The following is a 24,320-nucleotide window of genomic DNA, read 5'->3' as shown; positions in this document are numbered from 1 at the left end:
ACATGAAACCCCTGTAAACACACACACACACACACAGGTATCTGACGTGAAACCCCTGTAAACACACACACAGGTATCTGACATGAAACCCCTGTAAACACACACACAGGTATCTGACGTGAAACCCCTGTAAACACACACACACAGGTATCTGACGTTAAACCCCTGTAAACACACACACAGGTATCTGACGTGAAACCCCTGTAAACACACACACAGGTATCTGACGTGAAACCCCTGTAAACACACACACAGGTATCTGACGTGAAGCCCCTGTAAACACACACACAGGTATCTGACATGAAACCCCTGTAAACACACACACAGGTAACTGACATGAAACCCCTGTAAACACACACACACACAGGTATCTGACGTGAAACCCCTGTAAACACACACACAGGTATCTGACGTGAAACCCCTGTAAACACACACACAGGTATCTGACGTGAAGCCCCTGTAAACACACACACAGGTATCTGACGTGAAACCCCTGTAAACACACACACAGGTATCTGACGTGAAACCCCTGTAAACACACACACAGGTATCTGACGTGAAGCCCCTGTAAACACACACACAGGTATCTGACATGAAACCCCTGTAAACACACACACACACAGGTATCTGACGTGAAACCCCTGTAAACACACACACAGGTATCTGACGTGAAGCCCCTGTAAACACACACACAGGTATCTGACATGAAACCCCTGTAAACACACACACAGGTATCTGACGTGAAACCCCTGTAAACACACACACAGGTATCTGACGTGAAGCCAATGTAAACACACACACACACAGGTATCTGACATGAAACCCCTGTAAACACACACACACACAGGTATCTGACGTGAAACCCCTGTAAACACACACACAGGTATCTGACGTGAAGCCCCTGTAAACACACACACACACACACAGGTATCTGACATGAAACCCCTGTAAACACACACACACACAGGTATCTGACGTGAAACCCCTGTAAACACACACACAGGTATCTGACATGAAACCCCTGTAAACACACACACACAGGTATCTGACGTGAAGCCCCTGTAAACACACACACACACGGGTATCTGACATGAAACCCCTGTAAACACACACACACACAGGTATCTGACATGAAACCCCTGTAAACACACACACACACACAGGTATCTGACGTGAAACCCCTGTAAACACACACGCACACAGGTATCTGACATGAAACCCCTGTAAACACACACACACACGGGTATCTGACATGAAACCCCTGTAAACACACACACACACAGGTATCTGACATGAAACCCCTGTAAACACACACACAGGTATCTGACGTAAAAACCCCTGTAAACACACACACACAGGTATCTGACGTGAAACCCCTGTAAACACACACACACACAGGTATCTGACGTGAAACCCCTGTAAACACACACACAGGTATCTGACGTGAAGCCCCTGTAAACACACACACACACACACACACACAGGTATCTGACATGAAACCCCTGTAAACACACACACACACAGGTATCTGACATGAAACCCCTGTAAACACACACACAGGTATCTGACATGAAACCCCTGTAAACACACACACAGGTATCTGACATGAAACCCCTGTAAACACACACACAGGTATCTGACATGAAACCCCTGTAAACACACACACAGGTATCTGACATGAAACCCCTGTAAACACACACACAGGTATCTGACGTGAAACCCCTGTAAACACACACACACACACAGGTATCTGACATGAAACCCCTGTAAACACACACACAGGTATCTGACGTGAAGCCCCTGTAAACACACACACACACACAGGTATCTGACATGAAACCCCTGTAAACACACACACAGGTATCTGACGTGAAACCCCTGTAAACACACACATAGGTATCTGACATGAAACCCCTGTAAACACACACACACACACAGGTATCTGACGTGAAACCCCTGTAAACACACACACACACACAGGTATCTGACGTGAAACCCCTGTAAACACACACACACACACAGGTATCTGACATGAAACCCCTGTAAACACACACACACACACAGGTATCTGACATGAAACCCCTGTAAACACACACACACACACAGGTATCTGACGTGAAACCCCTGTAAACAAACACACACACAGGTATCTGACGTGAAACCCCTGTAAACACACACACAGGTATCTGACATGAAACCCCTGTAAACACACACACACACAGGTATCTGACATGAAACCCCTGTAAACACACACACACACAGGTATCTGACGTGAAACCCCTGTAAACACACACACAGGTATCTGACGTGAAAACCCCTGTAAACACACACACACACAGGTATCTGACGTGAAACCCCTGTAAACACACACACACACAGGTATCTGACGTGAAACCCCTGTAAACACACACACACACACAGGTATCTGACATGAAACCCCTGTAAACACACACACACACACACAGGTATCTGACATGAAACCCCTGTAAACACACACACAGGTATCTGACGTGAAACCCCTGTTTACACACACACAGGTATCTGACGTGAAACCCCTGTAAACACACACACAGGTATCTGACGTGAAACCCCTGTAAACACACACACAGGTATCTGACGTGAAACCCCTGTAAACACACACACAGGTATCTGACATGAAACCCCTGTAAACACACACACAGGTATCTGACGTGAAACCCCTGTAAACACACACACACACACAGGTATCTGACATGAAACCCCTGTAAACACACACACACAGGTATCTGACGTGAAACCCCTGTAAACACACACACAGGTATCTGACGTGAAACCCCTGTAAACACACACACACACAGGTATCTGACATGAAACCCCTGTAAACACACACACAGGTATCTGACATGAAACCCCTGTAAACACACACAGAGGTATCTGACATGAAACCCCTGTAAACACACACACACACAGGTATCTGACATGAAACCCCTGTAAACACACACACAGGTATCTGACATGAAACCCCTGTAAACACACACACAGGTATCTGACGTGAAACCCCTGTAAACACACACACACACACACACACACAGGTATCTGACGTGAAACCCCTGTAAACACACACACACACAGGTACCTGACGTGAAACCCCTGTAAACACACACACACACAGGTATCTGACGTGAAACCCCTGTAAACACACACACACAGTTATCTGACGTGAAACCCCTGTAAACACACACACACACACAGGTATCTGACGTGAAACCCCTGTAAACACACACACACACAGGTATCTGACGTGAAACCCCTGTAAACACACACACACACAGGTATCTGACATGAAACCCCTGTAAACACACACACACACACAGGTATCTGACGTGAAACCCCTGTAAACACACACACACACAGGTATCTGACATGAAACCCCTGTAAACACACACACACACAGGTATCTGAAGTGAAACCCCTGTAAACACACACACAGGTATCTGACGTGAAACCCCTGTAAACACACACACACACAGGTATCTGACATGAAACCCCTGTAAACACACACACACACAGGTATCTGAAGTGAAACCCCTGTAAACACACACACACAACCACCTGACTAACCCTTGATTATGAGGACATTTTGGGTTTAACAGGACCTCACTCACTCACACACACACACAACCACAACCACCTGACTAACCCTTGATTATGAGGACATTTTGGGTTTAACTGGACCTCGATCACACACACAACCACAACCACCTGACTAACCCTTGATTATGAGGACATTTTGGGTTTAACAGGACCTCACTCTCACACACTCAAACACACACAACCACCTGACTAACCCTTGATTATGAGGACATTTTGGGTTTAACTGGACCTCACTCTCTCTCACACACACACACACACACACACACAACCACCTGACTAACCCTTGATTATGAGGACATTTTGGGTTTAACTGGACTTCACTCTCTCTCACACACACACACACACACACAACCACCTGACTAACCCTTGATTATGAGGACAAACTGGGTTTAAATGGACATCACTATTAAGTCCACACATAGCAGGAGTACCTGTATTAGAGTAAAACCAAATCAACTATTCTACATTAAAGAGTGAATTCACGAATGATTGTGCATCGTTTTGCTGCCACTAAACCTGTAAAAGTAATACGCACACGAAATGAAGTGCTACCATGTGCTGTAGCTATATCAGCCAACATATACAAATGTGGTGCAAAATGAGCCTGGTTGGAGAAAAGTCAGTGATCAAAGATCAGCAGGTTTTACACTTCACTGAAGACTAGTTGAAGGGCAATTAGATGAAGAAATGCAACTAGACAGCCAATAAAACTTACAAAATTAAACTGAAAGGGCATTTTTTTTTTATTTGCAAATGGTAAAAAAGAAGGCTCAACAACTGAGATCTAATAAGCACATAATGCCTTCCAGTAAATGCATGTATTTGTACATTTCTTTCAAAACAGTGTTTAATAAAAGTATATAAAAGGATGTCTTGAACACTCTTCTGGCCCAACAACACTTTAGAGAACTTTACAGAACAAAACGCACAGGAAGGCGATACTGATCTTTTGAAGAACTCTAAGAAGATTTCTTTTTCAACATCAAACCTCGGTTCCTCACGAAATCCCTTATATTTTGGGCCATTCTTTCTCTCAGGACAGGGTCCTCTGCAGTCTTGCACAGCTCTTTGTTGCAAGGTGTCCCTTTGAAATATGGAAATGTTTCACGAAAGCATTAACTTCATTTGGGCTCCATGGCCTTTTCGCTATTCTCCTTGATTTGGTCTCTGTAAAACAAACAAACAAACATATACATACACATATGTATACCTATATGTATGTACATGGAATAACTTTAATATACCCAAATGTTTAAATACCTCTGGAGTTCTCAGTTTCATCCTGATTCATTTGTCTTTTTCCTGAGGGGTAAAAAGCAACAATTAAAATGTATTCCAGCCCAACAATCCAAACAGTTTCGGACCATGTGAAACATCAGCAGATAAGCACACAGGGAAACTAGTCTCTGGTCCTGTGAAACACAAAAAGGACCACATTTACACTGTTAGCGGTGTACGAAGATCAGACCCCAGTTCCCTTTCCCTACTACTGTGTAGAGAATCAAGGCGAATCAAACACAACTTAATCAAACTAATCTCTCATGGGATTAATTCACATGGCTTCAACACTCCAAGTTCTGGAGCCCACATTCCAGAGTCACAGAACGGCGCCAAGAGTTTGCTTTGGGGGACAATAAACCCCCCTCCGAAGACTTTTATGGTCCTGCAGATAGCAACAGAATGCCACAGGAAGAAACGTGTCAATATATTAATGTTTTTACTGAGACAGGTCAGCTCCAAAATGGTGGAACGAGAGGCATCACAACCAAGCCCCTTTGATCTCCTGACAGAGAGGTTCCACAGAACACATCTCCTCGTCCCCCTTTCGAGTTGAACTCTCAGTAACCTTACGGTTGAGATCGAAGATCTCACACATAAAATAATATGAACTCACCACAGAACAATTCTTGGACCTATAACCAATCATAATTGTTGTTGTTCCTACACTTCATGTGTTATTATGCTTAGATCACATAATAACCATGTAATTGTTGTTAACTATCAACTCTTGTAATTGTTATACAACCATTAGAAGTGTGAATGCCTCGTTTGCTCTTAAACGAACCGTATTCTCGTAATTCAAAAGATGGCTTGATTGAAATCTGCGTAAAAGGTTTTGTTTTATGATTATAATTATCATAAGGTTAAAACGATGGTCTTTTGTCTCTGCTAAGTGCTGGAGACCAGCTCACAGACCCTGCATAAATTATGATAAAGAACGAAGTAGATCCACCTCCTGAGATCATGCCATTACCCATTGGCCTAAAGTTTCTTGGAGGTTGGACTAGAGTTTAAGTTAAAGATCCGAACAAAGGACCTCATGTTCAGATTTCAGAAGAAGGAGAAGATTTTGCTAGATGATTTTTGTCAGATTTTAGTTCAGTTCGTTCAGTTCTGTAACTGTTAAGTCCGTGCCTCTCTCTAAAACCAGCAAGAGAGTGTTCTGTTCGTGCTTATCTCTGAAACAAAGAACGCATGCTTCTACATCGACTAGACCAAATTCGACCCGCAGACGAATAACCCACCAAGATCAGGGTTACAATTCAGCTCAGTCAAGCCATCCGACTCGTCTTACTTTCATTTCTTTCCTTTATTTCCTTTTCGTAAAACTTCCATCCCTGCACTTCAAAGACAACAAACCACGCAACGGACCCGGCCGGGAAACCCCCCTTCGACGCGACGCAGACAAAGGAAATTCCCTCAGCCACTACAAGCGCAAGTACTCCAGGCTCTAACTGAACTGGTGCTTTAATGTTAATTGAATAACCTCTCTAAGAAACGAAGGTTCAAATTAATGCTTGGTGGTCCTTTCAGGTTATGTCTTACGTGCATATAGAAAGTTGAAACTTTCTCTCACTCTTTCCAACTCACTCTTTCCCTTTCGCGACTGTATGAATGTGTGTGTGCGTGTGCGTGATTATGTTTAGACCTTAGTTTTGTGCTTAGAATAGCTAATAAAGTCTTGTCCATATTTGAAAAGATAAATCTTCTTGTGTCGTGTTTGCACATTTAATGTCTTGTACTGTTCGATTTAAAGTTACCTTGCTAAGACATAGTGTTTCACTATAGATTTGGTTATAATTACGGCCCGTTCAAATGAATTCTAAGCGAGTCATTTGCTCGGTTCAGTGATTCGGTTCCATAGATTCATTGCAAATCAATGAATCATTTCCCTTTGAGCTAAATTGGCCTTCGGCCCCCTTAATACATTTTATGTATATTATTATATGTTGCATTTGCTACATTTTTTAGTGGAGAATGAAAGGCAGTTCAACCTAAATTGTGAACATATATCAAGAAATTATCTTTTCATTTTTGGTTGCGGATGCGAGATCCGAACCTCCGCGAGTCTGTGTGTGACGTATGCGCCGCGCGCACGTTGAATGTTGCTGCTGCTGTTATCTGTGAGTGAAGCTCTCAGAGAAAGCTGAGAAGTCTAGTCTGTCGCCTATTTTGTTTTCTTTATACCTGCACAAAATATAAGACCTCACACTACAATAAGGTAGGAATTAAGCGTGTTCCTTATTTCCAGAAAAATACCTCGTTATAGCTGATCGACATCTGCGTGTTCCAGAGTCTTTCATAGAGCTATAACGTTGTGTGTGTGTTTATATAAGTCAGAGAAGCCGAACGAAATCAAACTGCAGTAATCAAAACTAACCCTGTAAGTTACAATATTTTCCTGACAGAGCGTCAAGCGTGTTCCTTGTCGAATCTAGTCATAAAAGCCTTAAAGTTATTTATCTGATCGCAGTGCGTGTTCCATTGCTTCTCCGTGATAAATGCTTAATGCTTTCTGTTTATTTTATTTGATCGCAGTGCGTGTTCCATTGTGATCTCCGTGATACCCACTTAATGCATCTGATTATTTGTTTGATCGCAGTGCGTGTTCCATTGTGATAAACACTTAATGCTTATCTGTTTATTTTATTTGATCACCAGTGCGTGTCCCACTATCCGTGATCCCCGTGATAAACAGTTAATGCTTTTCTGTGTATGTCTGTTCAATTATTTATCATGTAAACACTGCGCGTGTCCAAGTGTAATTGAATAGGACTTATTTTAGGTTTTGTCCAAGTAAAGCTTGTTTTGAAACTGAACCAAGTTAGACCCTGTTACTTTGTGTGAAACTAAACCTGCACAAAGACAGAGACGAGACCATCGTTCTCATACAGCGCACCGCCGCGTGCTTAAAGTTAATATCACTCTCAACAAACTGAGTGAAGCCCCATGTCGTAAACCCAGCTACGAGTGGTGTATTTTATTTGAACAGTGTGAAATGCGCCGACATTTCCCGTAATATGATCGATAATCATACGTAATACTGTAATACGTAATACTGTACATGTTCTGTGAACATTGAAATGCGCTCGCATTGCATGGAACTGTAACAAACTGCTTACCAACTGCAATTCACGGTTCGCCCACTAGCGTTCGCTTGATCGCTTTAGTTGCTATCGTGACACGGAAGTCTTAACCAACACTTCCGGGTGAACTCTGACCCCCTCGAACTTTGTAAACAAACCAAACAAACGCTACACTAAGCTAAGCTAGGCTAAGCTAAAGCTGAGCGGTTGTTTGCATTGAGGCCTGTGCTAAAGCCTTTAGCATCAGTTACTATTATCAATACTAACCCCAGCGGTTAGCTATAGGGTCTGTTTGAACAACGTTAAAGCGATTTAACCATTTAGACACCTATCGATCTTTTCTTGTTTCTTCTTTTAACTTTATCACACTTTTCTTTAAAGTTAACCATATTTTTCCTGAAAGAAAAATACTGGTGTACCATTATTAATTGTTTTACCTGCATTTTACTTGGAAAAAGAAAATACTGGTTTATGATTATTAATTGTCAAATTTCGAATTTGATTTTAAAAGAACAAGAAATTGCAAAATTGAGATTCTACCTTTCTAAACAGATCATTTCTAATGATTTCTAGATTTATTTTTGTAATAATTCTAATTGCATAATTTTCATAATTTTTACATTTCTCTTTGAAGATCTAATCACTTTAGGTGAATTAGTTTTGAAACTTAAGAACTCTGAAAGTTAAAAATTTGGAAAGTTGTTATTACTATTACAATTAAAGCTGCAAGCAGCGATGGACGGGCCCTCGCACCTGTAGCACGTCGGGGTCTGAGGCGGCCGCGTTTCATTTTCTGCAGCTCAGCCAGTGCGGCTGTGCATTTGCCACGCTGCTTCGTTAAAGGCCACTTCCTGTTGCCAGCAGGTGGCGCTATGACTGTGGGTGAATGTCGGCATGTAGATTTGTTCAGGGCGTGACTCTTGTCAAATGTGTAAAATTTAGTGCAGATCTGGGCATTTACAGCCAAGTTACTACAACTTCCTGTTTCATGGCGAATCTTCGACGCCACGGACACGCCCATCGACGAAAACGCGCAGATAGCACAACTTTACATCGTCAATGCCTTTAGAAGGCACAGCAGAAATTTGAAGTCGATCCGACTAAATCCCTAGGAGGAGTTCGTTAAAGTACGGAGTCTGTAAATCGTCCAAAAATGGCCGCCAAATTCAAAATGGCGGACCTCCTGTTGAGTTTAGGGTATGGGTTCTTGAGGCTTTTTTGTGCGTCTTGATATGATACACGTCCCCACCAAATTTCGTGCATGTAGGTTGAACGTGGACGAGGGGCTAATTTTTTCCAATTTTCTAGGTGGCGCTAGCGTGCCATTTTGCCCCGCCCATCCGCGAAACCCACAAAATACGAAATTTTTCACCAGTCCTGACATGCGTGCAAAATTTGGTGAGTTTTTGAGCATGTTGCGGCCCCGAAAATGGCACTTACTTTGCAGAAAAAAGAAAAAAAAAAAAAAAAAAAATAATCCTAACAGTTTCAATAGGGTCCTCGCACTGTTAGTGCTCGGGCCCTAAAAATAATCCTAACAGTTTCAATAGGGTCCTCGCACTGTTAGTGCTCGGGCCCTAAAAATAGTGTTAGACTCAGATTTGCTTATTATCGTCATTGCGCTTTATCCTTTCGTCTTGTTGGTTATAAACTTAACCACTATATTGGAATAATTCATTTGCGTGACGCTTCAATAGGAGACATTACCATCTCAATACGAGTTTCAAATAAACCAGAGACAATCGTCTTTTACAAAGTTTATTTGTGTGTTTAGTTGTTCATCAACTATCAATTCTATACTCGTAGTAGATCTAAAGGTAGCGGGATCCAACCTCCTTGCTTCATTTCTCCCTCATCGCGTCTTTCCTGTTCTGTCCTGCTTTATTCCATCTTATTTTGCATATTTGTAGGGAACAAACCTGAAAGAACCATCAACCAACTCTAAAAGAGACAAAGATAATCTTTCCCAAACAGATTATTAGGTATTTGATTTTTAATCAAACCCTCTTGTGTTCTTCTCACTCTCCCTGCATTTGTAAACGCAATTTAAACTTTGACATCTTATCCAAGTTTAATTAACAGAGACAAGTGTTGAGCAAACCCCGCCTTCAAAGCATCCCTGCTGTAAGCCCTGCTGTAAGCGGTCCAACCGAAGGTGTGTGTGTCAATCCTGTCAAACTCAGAAAAGAGGTATCAGCATTATTAGGGCCCAAGCCCTGAAAGGGCGAAGGCCCTATTGTTTTCCTTAGGATTATTAGGGCCCAAGCCCTGAAAGGGCGAAGGCCCTATTGTTTTCCTTAGGATTATTCTTTTCTATTATTAGGGCCCAAGCCCTGAAAGGGCGAAGGCCCTATTGTTTTCCTTAGGATTATTAGGGCCCAAGCCCTGAAAGGGCGAAGGCCCTATTGTTTTCCTTAGGATTATTATTATTATTATTATTTATACGACTATTCGGGCACTTTTGGGGCCCTTAACATGCTCAAAAACTCTTGAAACTTAGCACACGGGTCAGAACCCGCGGCCATCAGGGCCGGGCTGAAGATGGTACCCGGGCGTGGCAGGGGGGCTAGACAGCGCCCCCTGGAACGGGGTCCGAAAACTTGGTCCATAAATCAAACACGCTTGCATGTAATAATATGAAACTCGGTGCACATATAGATCTCATCGTTCATATATACCTCATACTATTACTTTTTACCCCAGCCCAACAGGAAGTCGGTTACTTAGGGTTGTTCATAAAACACTCGCAATGGAATTTGAAGTACTACTCCTAGAGAATTCAAACACACGGCACGAAACTCGGTCAGCATGAAGTCAAGGCATTGACGATGAAAGTTTGCGAGGGGATTTTTGATATCTCGAACGGTTTGGCCATGGCGAGGAAACGAAATTATGGCGAGAAACGTGAAACAGGAAGTGTGTTATAACTTCAGCATACATTAACTGATCTTGATGAAACTTCAGCAGTATGTTCGCTGTAAGAGGACGATCACATGGATGTGACTATTGTGAGTCAGAGTTATAGCGCCACCAACTGGTAGCAGGAAGTGTGTCACTTTCAAAATGCTTTGAACTCACCCTTTTATTTTTACCCGATGTGCTTCAAACTTAATCTGTATATTGTAAATACATAGCAGAAGAAGACCTGTGAATGGATTCTTGATATCTTTGATACTGTTGCCGTGGCAACGCATCAAACTTTAAAATTCTTTTTTTTATGATTTTGAGACTCTTAGCGGCTTTTGGGGCCCTTAACGGGTTTGAAAACTCTTGAAACTTTGCACACAGGTCAGATCCCACAGCCATCAGAGCCGGGCTGAAGATGGTACCTGGGTGTGGCAGGGGGGCTAGACAGCGCCCCCTGGAACGGGGTCCGAACACTTGGTCCATAAATCAAACACGCTTGCATGTAATAATATGAAACTCGGTACACATGTTGATCTCATCGTTTCATCTATACCTCACGCTCTTACTTTTTACCCCAGCCAAACAGGAAGTCGGCTATTGAGGTTTGTTTGTAAAACGCTCGCAATGGAATGTGCAATACTCCTCCTAGAGAATTCAAACACACGGCACGAAACTCAGTCAGCATGAAGTCAAGGCATTGAGGATGAAAGTTTGCGAGGGGATTTTTGATATCTCGAACGGTTTGGCCGTGGCGAGGAAACAAAATTATGGCGAGAAACGTGAAACAGGAAGTGTGTTATAACTTCAGCATAGATTAACTGATCTTGATGAAACTTCAGCAGTGTGTTCGCTGTAAGAGGACGATCACGTGGATGTGACTATTGTGAGTCAGAGTTATAGCGCCACCAACTGGCAGCAGGAAGTGTGTCACTTTCAAACTGCTTTGATATCACCCTCTTATTTTTAACCGATTTGCTTCAAACTTCATCTGTATAATGTAAAAATACAGCAGATGTAGACCTGTGAATGGATTCTTGATATCTTTGATACTGTTGCTGTGGCAACAAATCAAACTTTAACATTATTTTTTGATACTTTTGGGACTCTTAACATGCTTGAAATTGCTTGAAACAGATAGATACAGATAGCTCGACAGATACATCACATTTATTAGCCAGTAGGCATGTGCAACTTTGGCAAAAGATTAAAGTAATGTCAAAAAAGTAAACAGTAAACACTAAAAGCCTCATATCTTCTAAAAATGTAATTATACATCATTTGTTTCTAAATTAAATTATACAAATATTATAATTAAACCAGTTTTTCCCTTTTTTCATTTAAGAATTATGTTTACGTTCAAAAACAGCCATAATGGTTTTAAAATTCAGAAGAAGAAAAAATTATCTGAGTCATACGTAGTGCTATACTGCCCTCTTGTGTTCAATATCAGGTAGGCCTATTGTGTATATTTCCACCGGTTAATCAACGTGTGACTCCGCTGGGACTCGGGAACTTTTAAATCGCTTACTTAAAACCGAAAGTCAAAATACAGATATCCGCACAAGACATTAATGTTGTGGAGTAGAGCGAGCATTTTAAATAAATTCCTATTAAGTAGGATTGAACTAAACAGAATGAAAGTTCACTCTGTTCTGCTGGTTCCTCGCTGTTGGCGCGCACAGTTATGAATGCTTGTGCAGCCATGAGTTTTAGTTTAATTTTAAATTATTTGAATTTATTTTTAAAAAACACAATGTTGAGTTTTATTGTAACACTGTTTAATCGCGCCCACGGTTATATTTTGTATATTATATATAATTATAATGTATTTCTGTATAAAATAATACTACAATAAAAAACACATTTGTGACCGAACTGATCCAGCAAAATTAGTCACAGTGACCCAAATTTAAAAATTGAGATTTTGATATTAATGGAAAGAGGACACTGTAAGCTTTCAAATGATACCTTGGTCATACCTTGAATGGTTGTAACGATATACAGATTTGAATTCTGGTCGTCTGCCCTTTTTTTCCAATTGAAAACCTAAGAAAATCGCTTTTAAAGTTTTTTTGCCCGTTTTTTTTTTTTTTTTTTGATATCTTTCAAAATCCATAGCATTTTAAGGGATAAACTATTTATTTTATATAGCTTAATTTGACCAAATAGATTAACATATAAATGCAATTTAACGAGGCTGAAACTCAACTTATTTTTAATTTTTTTGAAATAAATAATTAAAAAGTCACTTTTACAAAAATGTTCTAAAATCAGAAAGATTAAAGAGGAGTCAGAGAGAAATTCAGTTTTCATACGGATTAGCCCACATAAGCAGAGAGCAGTCTGTTTTCTTTCATTTTGAATGGTTGTGTTTAAAAGTAGACATTTCAATATATATGTCTGTGAGGATACCTTATACGCTGACTTTCGGTTCATGAGACAAGCTTCAGTTCACGTGCCGCGCGTCTCCGCGTCGTGATTAGGCCTAGCCTATTGTCTGCAATTTATTTCTTATTATTAAATCCTAGTAATTGGTTGATGAAACATTGATTTAAATTAAGATAATTATTTTAAAACGAAATTTACTTTAAAGAAAGGCTTTGTGCTTGCATGTTTAAGCTATGTGAAAGTTTTAGTGCTGCTTCCAGAGAACGGTCACGTTCGGATTGTTTTTCCTCATAAATGCGAACACGGAAAATAAAATAAAGATTTTATGTTCTGGAGAGAGTCAACCCTTCTTCATCCGGTGAGTATTACTTTTGGTTTGTGCAGTGTGGTTCACATAGGCCAATTTATTAAAATATTTAATTATCTGGGAATTGGATGCTGAAATTGCCCAATTTAAAAAAAAATTAGTAATAATTTAAGTTTTGTGGTGTAAGTCTACGTATTTTATAGGCTAATGTTAACTTCAAATAATACTAATAGTAATTTAAAGATGTTGTAGCTAGCATTGGGTCTGGACGTGAAGGATAACTTCGGGAGTTGAAGGGACGTGTCGGTGTCGTGATTCTGTCTTCTCACACCGCGACACAGGTTCGTGGATCTGAGTGTCGCGATCGTTACAGCCTTACATAGGCTATATTCTTCTTGCAGATAAATATACTCACGCAGTTTAGGTTAGAAGCCTCCAGTGAGTTCAACGTTTCAGGGGATACCCGGGAAATGCTCAGAGGTGACGAGGGGAGTTGAGAAGAGCAATGTTTATTTCAGCGAATTTAAAGCTTTGACAACTTTAATCGTTATTTAAATACCTTTACTCAATTATCTCGACTACGAAACCCTGTGAGATTATTTTTGAATGTCTGTTCTTTGAAATTAGCACAAAAAAAAAATTTTTTTTTTTTGTTATTTCATGGTTTTTCCACATAATCGGCCCATATCTTAAAATGGAAGGTTGCAACTTCCGACTCATTTCGCCAGAGCGGGTCACATTTGATTTTTATTTTTTTAAACAATGTAATGTGTAACCTAAAAATAAACAGATTATTTGATAAATGATATATTTAAATCTCCATATTGTAGCCTAATATCTGCAGGGCAGCCTAGTCTTAATAAATGTATGCTTCATTTTTCATTAGTAAATTTGATCAATAAATTCAATAATTTAGAATAATAAGACACTATAGGGCTGTTACCCTAGGTAAGGCTGATCAAATTAAATCGGTTACACAATAATGTTACGAGATTGGTTTAACAGGAGTCAATTAAAAATCGCTGTAAAGAACGATACTTTTAAACATAACCCTAAATCACCATAAGGTGTCGACAGATGACCGTCTTAATGAACGAGTCATGGATTCAAAATGCTGAATCATTCAGTAATGAGAAAACACATTGCTTTGAGATGCGCGATGGGTCGCTGTGATCTTTGTTTAACTATTTTCTCTGCTGAAACAGAAAAAAGTCAATATTGCATCTAAAAAGTCAATATTGCATCTAAAATGTAAGTGACTTGACTTGTGTGTGTGACTATGTTTGTTGTAGTGATAAGAGTTGCATCCTTGTTAAAGTTTAAGGCCTTGTGTTTTTGGATATATATCTTTCTTTCTTTCTTTTTTTCTTTTTTTACAAAATATGCATATAACCCATATATTTTAGATTTATTATTTGTTTTAAATTAAATTAAGATTGTATTTTTGGTAATTGAACCTGAATGAATTTAAAAATGAATGTGCTATATTTCAGATCATATATTTGTTTTTCTTAAAATTTGAACTAACTTTATTCTCAGCTGAATTATAAATATTTTATTTCTGTAGGAATTAAAAACACATTTGATTTTTCTTTTTTAATCAATGTAGAATGTGTAACTGAAATATAAACAGATTAGGGCTCTGTTCGAGGACAAGTAACTAAAACCAATGCGACATGATGAATGTTTGTTTCCCAAACCATCTGAGTAACAGCTTACTTTTCTTTCTTACTATATTCTTTCTTACTATAAACTGTGCTGTAGAGCTTGCATCAGTCAAAGCAGGGTTACATTTTGCATGTCGTGCACAATAAACCTAAAGGCACCAGGGTGGCGGTGCCACCGGCTTCATATATATATGTATATATACAGTATATATATATATATATATATATATATATATACAGTGTATATATATATATATATATATATATATATATATATAGCTGTGATCCGCGATGAAGGGCCAAAGCCAGTGGCATGGCCACCCTGGTGCTTTTAGGTAACTAAGGAACCGGGGTTGCGGTGCCACCGGCTTGGGCCCTTCATCGCTGCTCGCAGCTATATTTATTATTATTATTATTATTATTATTATTATTTATACGACTATTCGGGCACTTTTGGGGCCCTTAACATGCTCAAAAACTCTTGAAACTTTGCACACGGGTCAGAACCCGCGGCCATCAGGGCCGGGCTGAAGATGGTACCCGGGCGTGGCAGGGGGGCTAGACAGCGCCCCCTGGAACGGGGTCCGAACCCTTGGTCCATAAATCAAACACGCTTGCATGTAATAATATGAAACTCGGTACACATGTTGATCTCATCGTTTCATCTATACCTCGTGCTTTTACTTTTTACCCCAGCCCAACAGGAAGTCGGCTATTTAGGGTTGTTCGTAAAACACTCGCAATGGAATTTTTAATACTCCTCCTAGAGCTTTGATCCAAATTCGACGAAACTCGGTCAGCGTGAAGTCAAGACATTGAGGATGAAAGTTTGCGAGGGGATTTTTGATATCTCGAACGGTTTGGCCGTGGCGAGGAAACAAAATTATGGCGAGAAACGTGAAACAGGAAGTGTATCATAACTTCAGCACACATCAACCGATCTTGATGAAACTTCAGCAGTGTGTTCGCTGTGAGAGGACGATCACATGGATGTGACTATTGTGACTCAAAGTTATAGCGCCACCAACTGGCAGCAGGAAGTGTGTCATTTTCAAAATGCTTTGAAATCACCCTCTAATTTTAACTCGATTTGCTTCAAACTTCATCTGTATAATGCAAATACATGGCAGATGAAGACCTGTAAATGGATTCTTGATATCTTTGAAACTGTTGCCGTGGCAACGCATCAAACTTTACCATTCTTTTAGGATGCTTTTGAGACCCTTAGAATGCTTGAAATTGCATGAAACTCGACAGACACATCACATTTATTAGCCAGTGGACACGTGCAAAGTTTCAGAAACGGGCGTGGTGAGGGCTCAGTAGCGCCACCTTTTGACAAAAGTGGGGTTGTTAGTTTTATCTACAGTTACAAAAATCGGTATGTATATTGTACTCCTCGAGCCGGACAACTTTCTAATTGACACTCATTAGCTAGGACCCACAGAAAGTCAGATATCTTTGTTTGAATGTAGAGAAAATCTTAGAATTTTGCCAGTCTCTCAGTGTCTCTCTGTGTGAGTGAGAGGAGGGGCGCCTGTCAGGTTAATTTTAACCCTTTATTTGCTGTGTGCGACTTCTCTGGCATTTTCGGGGGCCTTAACATCCTCGAAAACTCTTGAAACTTTGCACACGGGTCAGAACCCATGGCCATCAGGGCCAGGCTGAAGCTGGTCATCGGGCGTGGCAGGGCGGCTCGACAGCGCCCCCTGGACTGGGATTCGAACATTTGTCCATAAATCAAACACACTTGCGTGAATTAATATGAAACTCGGTACAATTATAGATCACATCAGGCCAAACAACTTTCGTGCTCTAAGTTTTACGACAATTAAAATGGAAGTTGAGAATTATGGGTTGTTTGAATAGTTGTCCTAGGAGAAATACATCAAATTACAACGCATGTGTTTACCAATCACAACCAAACTCGGTGTGCAAGAAGTCAAGACATTGAGGATGAAAGTTTGCGAGGGGATTTTTGATATCTCGAACGGTTTGGCCGTGGCGAGGAAACGAAATTATGGCGAGAAACGTGAAACAGGAAGTGTGTCATAACTTCAGCATACATTAACTGATCTTGATGAAACTTCAGCAGTGTGTTCGCTGTAAGAGGACGATCACATGGATGTGACTATTGTGAGTCAAAGTTATAGCGCCACCAACTGGTAGCAGGAAGTGTGTCACTTTCAAAATGCTTTGAACTCACCCTTTTATTTTGACCCGATTTGCCTCAAACTTCATCTGTATAATGTAAATACATAGCAGATGAAGACCTGTGAATGGATTCTTGATATCTTTGATACTGTTGCCGTGGCAATGCATCAAACTTTAAAATTCTTTTTTTTGATGATTTTGAGACTCTTAGCGGCTTTTGGGGCCCTTAACGGGTTTGAAAACTCTTGAAACTTTGCATACAGGTCAGATCCCACAGCCATCAGGCCCGGGCTGAAGATGGTACCTGGGCGTGGCAGGGGGGCTAGACAGCGCCCCCTGGAAGGGGGTCCAAAAACTTGGTCCATAAATCAAACACGCTTGCATGTAATAATATGAAACTCGGTACACATGTTGATGTCATCGTTTCATATATACCTCACACTCTTACTTTTACCCCAGCCCAACAGGAAGTCGGTTATTTAGGGTTGTTTATAAAACACACACAATGGAATTTGCAATACTCCTCCTAGAGAATTCAACACACAGCACGAAACTCGGTCAGCATGAAGTCAAGAAACTGAGGATGAAATTTTGCGAGGGGATTTTTGATATCTCGAACGGTTTGGCCGTGGCGAGGAAATAAAATTATGGCGAGAAACGTGAAACAGGAAGTGTGTTATAACTTCAGCATACATTAACTGATCTTGATGAAACTTCAGCTGTAAGAGGCCGATCACATGGATGTGACTATTGTGAGTCAAAGTTATAGCGCCACCAACTGGCAGCAGGAAGTGTGTCACTTTCCAAATGCTTTAAAATCATCCTTTTATTTTGACCCGATTTGCTTCAAACTTCATCTGTATAATGTAAATACATGGCAGATGAAGACCTGAGAATGGATTCTTGATATATCTGATACTGTTGCCGTGGCAACGCATCAAACTTTGAAATTATTTTAGGATGCTTTTGAGACTCTTAGCATGCTTGAAATTGCATGAAAATCAACAGACACATCACATTTATTAGCCAGTAGACATGTGCAAAGTTTCAGAAACGGGCATGGTGCAGGGACTAAATAGCGCCACCTTTTGACAAAAGTGGCGTTGTTAGTTTTATCTACAGTTACAAAAATCGGTATATACATTTTACTCCTCAAGCCGGACAACTTTCTAATTCATAGTCATTAGTTTGGATCAAGAGGAAGTCAGATATTTTGGTTTGAATATGGTGAGCCTCTCTCTGAGCCTACTGTACGTCCCTATATGGCAAGCCCTTTTAACATTTAAAAGCTAAGTTTGCCTATCCGGAATTAACATTGTAGATATCAACACCCCACCTTTTGACAAAAGTGACTAGTCTTAATTACATTTTGAATAGTTTGTATTATCATTTAAGATATCTGTAATGTAATTGTGACTAGTCGAAACGACAGATAGAGTATGGCAAGCTGTTTTAACATTTCATTTAATCATGAAAGGGCTAAAGCCTGCGACACCGCCACCCCGGTGCCTTTAGGTAACTAAAGGAACCGGGGTTGCGGTGCCACCGGCTTGGGCCCGCCATCGCTGCTCGCAGCTATATTTATTATTATTATTATTTTTCTTACGACTATTCGGGCACTTTTGGGGCCCTTAACATGCTCGAAAACTCTTGAAACTTTGCACACGGGTCAGAACCCGCGGCCATCAGAGCCGGGCTGAAGATGGTACCTGGGCGTGGCAGGGGGGCTCGTCAGCGCCCCCTGGAATGGGGTCCGAACACTTGGTCCATAACTCAAACACGCTTGCATGTAATAATATGAAACTCGGTACGCATGTTGATCTCATCGTTTCATCTATACCTCGCGCTTTTACTTTTTACCCCAGCCCAACAGGAAGTCGGCTATTGAGGTTTGTTTGTAAAACGCTCGCAATGGTATTTGAAATACTCCTCCTAGAGCTTTGATCCAAATTCGACGATACTCGGTCAGCGTGAAGTCAAGACATTGAGGATGAAAGCTTGTGTGGGGATTTTTGATATCTCGAACGGTTTGGCCGTGGCGAGGAAACGAAATCATGGCGAGAAACGTGAAACAGGAAGTTTGTTATAACTTCAGCATACATTAACTGATCTTGATGAAACTTCAGCAGTATGTTCGCTGTAAGAGGACGATCACATGGATGTGACTATTGTGAGTCAAAGTTATAGCGCCACCAACTGGCAGCAGGAAGTGTGTCACTTTCAAAATGCTTTGATATCACCCTTTTATTTTTACCCGATTTGCTTCAAACTTCATATGTATAATGTAAACATACGGCAGATGAAGACCTGTGAATGGATTCTTGATATCTTTGAAACTGTTGCCGTGGCGACGCATCAAACTTTACCCTTCTTTTAGGATGCTTTTAGGATGCTTTTGAGACCCTTAGCATGCTTTAAATTGCATGAAACTCGACAGACACATCACATTTATTAGCCAGTAGACATGTGCAAAGTTGCAGAAACGGGCGTGGTGAGGGCTCAGTAGCGCCACCTTTTGACAAAAGTGGGGTTGTTAGTTTTATCTACAGTTACAAAAATCGGTATGTATATTGTACTCCTCGAGCTGGACAACTTTCTAATTGACACTCATTAGCTAGGACCCACAGAAAGTCAGATATGTTTGTTTGAATGTAGAGAAAATCTCAGAATTTTGCCAGTGTCTCAGTGTCCCTCTGTGTGAGTGAGAGGAGGGGCGCCTGTCAGGTTCATTTTAACCCTTTATTTGCTGTGTGCGACTTCTCTGGCATTTTCGGGGGCCTTAACATCCTCGAAAACTCTTGAAACTTTGCACACGGGTCAGAACCCATGGCCATCAGGGCCGGGCTGAAGCTGGTAACCGGGCGTGGCAGGGCGGCTCGACAGCGCCCCCTGGACTGGGATTCGAACATTTGTCAATAAATCAAACACACTTGCATGAATTAATATGAAACTCGGTACAATTATAGATCACATCAGGCCAAACAACTTTCGTGCTCTAAGTTTTAAGAAGGAAGTTGGGAATTATGGGTTGTTTGAATAATTCTCCTAGGAGAAATACATCAAATTACAACGCATGTGTTTACCAATCACAACCAAACTCGGTGTGCATGAAGTCAAGACATTGAGGATGCTCAATTCCGGACGGATTTTTGATATCTCGAACGGTCAGGTCGTGACGAGGAAATGAATTTTATGACTAAAAAAGGACACATAAAGTGTGTTATAACTTTGCTCATTTTACCTACAGTTACAAAACTTTCCACGTATATTGGTCTCGTCAAGCCGATCAACTTTCCAATTTAAAGTCATTCGCTCTGAGCAACAGAAAGTCAGATATTGTAGTTTGAATGGATTTATTTCCCCTGCGATTCACTCTCTCTCTCTCTCTCTCTCTCTCTCTGTGTGGGTGTGTGTGTCTGTGTGGGGAGGGGAGGGCTGTTGTCTGTGTTTGTGTGTGTGTGTGTGTGTGTGTGTGCATGTGTGTGTGTGTGGGGGGGGAGGGGAGGGCTGTTGTCTGTGTTTATGTATGTTTGAACCACACAGTGTGGCTGGCTGCGATTTTTCCTATAAGTCCTTGTCTCTAAGTCCTTGTCTTTTTGCATAACAATTTTGTATTTTTTTTAAATGACAAAATAGGCATATAACCCCCATCTTTTAAATGTATAGTTTGCTTTAAATAAAAGTAAGATTGTATTTGTAATTGAAGCTGAATGAATTTAAAATTCTTGTGCTATATTTCAATATATTTGTTTTCCTTAAGATTTTAAAACACTAACTTCATTCTTTTCTGTATTACAAATATTTGTTTCTGTAAAAATAATACTCTGACTAAAAACACATTTGATGTTTCTTTTTGTATTTTTATTTACATGTATTTATGTATGTGTGTGTGTGTGTGTGTGTGTGTATAAAGTGCAGGTTTTTTTAGATAAAGTAGAATTTCTATAACTATGTGTTGAACTGATAAATCACTGCGTGTTAAACACAATCTACTTAATACAGACAACTTCATTATAAAGATAAATAACAAATCCAAAAAATATATGATTATAATCTATGACAAAAAAAGCCATTACAAACTATATTAGTGGTAAATACACATTGCTCTTTGTATTGTTGTAAAATACATTCATGAAAAACAAGATAACAAAAATCAAAAAGATAAATTATTTTAGATAATTATTTTAAATGTATAGCAGAGATGTTAAATGAGGCAGCAACATACAAACTTTCTAGAACAACATGGACCTGAATAGCTGGTTTTTATGGAGGACAGTGAATAGGAAGAGGGTGCAAATCAAACAGCTCATTCTCAGACTACACAGCAAACAGCTTAAGTTTTTAGTGCTTTTAGTGCTCTGGCCTATCTATTATCTACATATAATAGATAGAACAGAACAAGAAAGGCAATTAATAATCTGTCATTGCATTATGATATGAAAGGCTCAGTACAGTGTGGCACAAAACGCTTATGCGCATCCCGAATGGAGAATGATGCGCTTAAAGCCACATGGAGTTACAGCGCACAGCGCATCGAGTCCGCATTGATGCAAGCTCTACAATACACTTCTTTTTGATAGTCAAAGTGGGGGTTACGTTTTTGCACGTCATACAGAATAACCCTAAAGGCACCAAGGTGGCGGTGCCACCGGCTTTATATTAAATATAAACATAGCTGTGAGCAGCGATAAAGGGCCAAAGCCGGCGGTACCACCATCCCGGTGCCTTTAGGTAACTAAAGGCATCGGGGTTGCGGTGCCACCGGCTTGGGCCCGCAATCGCTGCTCGCAGCTATATTTATTATTATTATTATTATTATTTATACGACTATTCGGGCACTTTTGGGGCCCTTAACATGCTCAAAAACTCTTGAAACTTTGCACACGGGTCAGAACCCGCGGCCATCAGGGCCGGGCTGAAGATGGTACCCGGGCGTGGCAGGGGGGCTAGACAGCGCCCCCTGGAACGGGGTCCGAACACTTGGTCCATAAATCAAACACGCTTGCATGTAATAATATGAAACTCGGTACACATGTTGATCTCATTGTTTCATCTATACCTCGTGCTTTTACTTTTTACCCCAGCCCAACAGGAAGTCGGCTATTTAGGGTTGTTCGTAAAACACTCGCAATGGAATTTTTAATACTCCTCCTAGAGCTTTGATCCAAATTCGACGAAACTCGGTCAGCATGAAGTCAAGGCATTGAGGATGAAAGTTTGCGAGGGGATTTTTGATATCTCGAACGGTTTGTCCGTGGCGAGGAAACGAAATCATGGCGAGAAACGTGAAACAGGAAGTGTTTTATAACTTCAGCATACATTAACTGATCTTGATGAAACTTCAGCAGTTTGTTTGCTGTAAGAGGACGATCACATGGATGTGAATATTGTGAGTCAAAGTTATAGCGCCACCAACTGGCAGCAGGAAGTGTGTCACTTTCAAAATGCTTTGAAATCACCCTCTTATTTTTACCCGATTTGCTTCAAACTTAATCTGTATAATGTAAATACATAGCAGATGAAGACCTGTGAATGGATTCTTGATATCTTTGATACTGTTGCCGTGGCAACGCATCAAACTTTAAAATTCTTTTTTTTGATGATTTTGAGACTCTTAGCGGCTTTTGGGGCCCTTAACGGGTTTGAAAACTCTTGAAACTTTGCACACAGGTCAGATCCCACAGCCATCAGAGCCGGGCTGAAGATGGTACCTGGGTGTGGCAGGGGGGCTAGACAGCGCCCCCTGGAACGGGGTCCGAACACTTGGTCCATAAATCAAACACGCTTGAATGTAATAATATGAAACTCGGTACACATGTTGATCTCATCGTTTCATCTATACCTCACACTCTTACTTTTTACCCCAGCCCAACAGGAAGTCGGCTATTGAGGTTTGTTTGTAAAACGCTCGCAATGGAATGTGCAATACTCCTCCTAGAGAATTCAAACACACGGCAGGAAATTCGGTCAGCATGAAGTCAAGGCATTGAGGACGAAAGTTTGCGAGGGGATTTTTGATATCTCGAACGGTTTGGCCGTGGTGAGGAAACGAAATTATGGCGAGAAACGTGAAACAGGAAGTGTGTTATAACTTCAGCATACATTAACTGATCTTGATGCAACTTCAGCAGTGTGTTCGCTGTAAGAGGACGATCACATGGATGTGACTATAGTGAGTCAAAGTTATAGCGCCACCAACTGGCAGCAGGAAGTGTGTCACTTTCAAAATGCTTTGAAATCACCCTTTTATTTTTACCCGATTTGCTTCAAACTTAATCTGTATAATGTAAATATACGGCAGATGTAGACCTGTGAATGGATTCTTGATATCTTTTAAACTGTTGCCGTGGCAACGCATCAAACTTTACCATTCTTTTAGGATGCTTTTGAGACCCTTAGCATGCTTCAAATCGCATGAAACTCGACAGACACATCACATTTATTAGCCAGTAGACATGTGCAAAGTTTCAGAAACGGGCGTGGTGAGGGCTCAGTAGCACCACCTTTTGACAAAAGTGGGGTTGTTACTTTTAACTAGAGTTACAAAAATCGGTATGAATATTGTACTCCTCGAGCCGGACAACTTTCTAATTGACACTCATTAGCTAGGACCGACAGAAAGTCAGATATCTTTGTTTGAATGTAGAGAAAATCTTAGAATTTTGCCAGTCTCTAAGTGTCTCTCTGTGTGAGTGAGAGGAGGGGCGCCTGTCAGGTTAATTTTAACCCTTTATTTGCTGTGTGCGACTTCTCTGGCATTTTCGGGGGCCTTAACATCCTCTAAAACTCTTGAAACTTTGCACACGGGTCAGAACCCATGGCCATCAGGGCCGGGCTGAAGCTGGTCATCGGGCGTGGCAGGGCGGCTCGACAGCGCCCCCTGGACTGGGATTCGAA

The sequence above is a fragment of the Pimephales promelas genome, chromosome 16, assembly GCF_988280905.1.
Source record: "Pimephales promelas chromosome 16, fPimPro1.hap1.1, whole genome shotgun sequence".
NCBI lineage: Eukaryota > Metazoa > Chordata > Actinopteri > Cypriniformes > Leuciscidae > Pimephales > Pimephales promelas.
The sequence above is the reverse complement of the archived record's forward strand: the minus strand, read 5'-3'. Positions refer to the sequence as shown.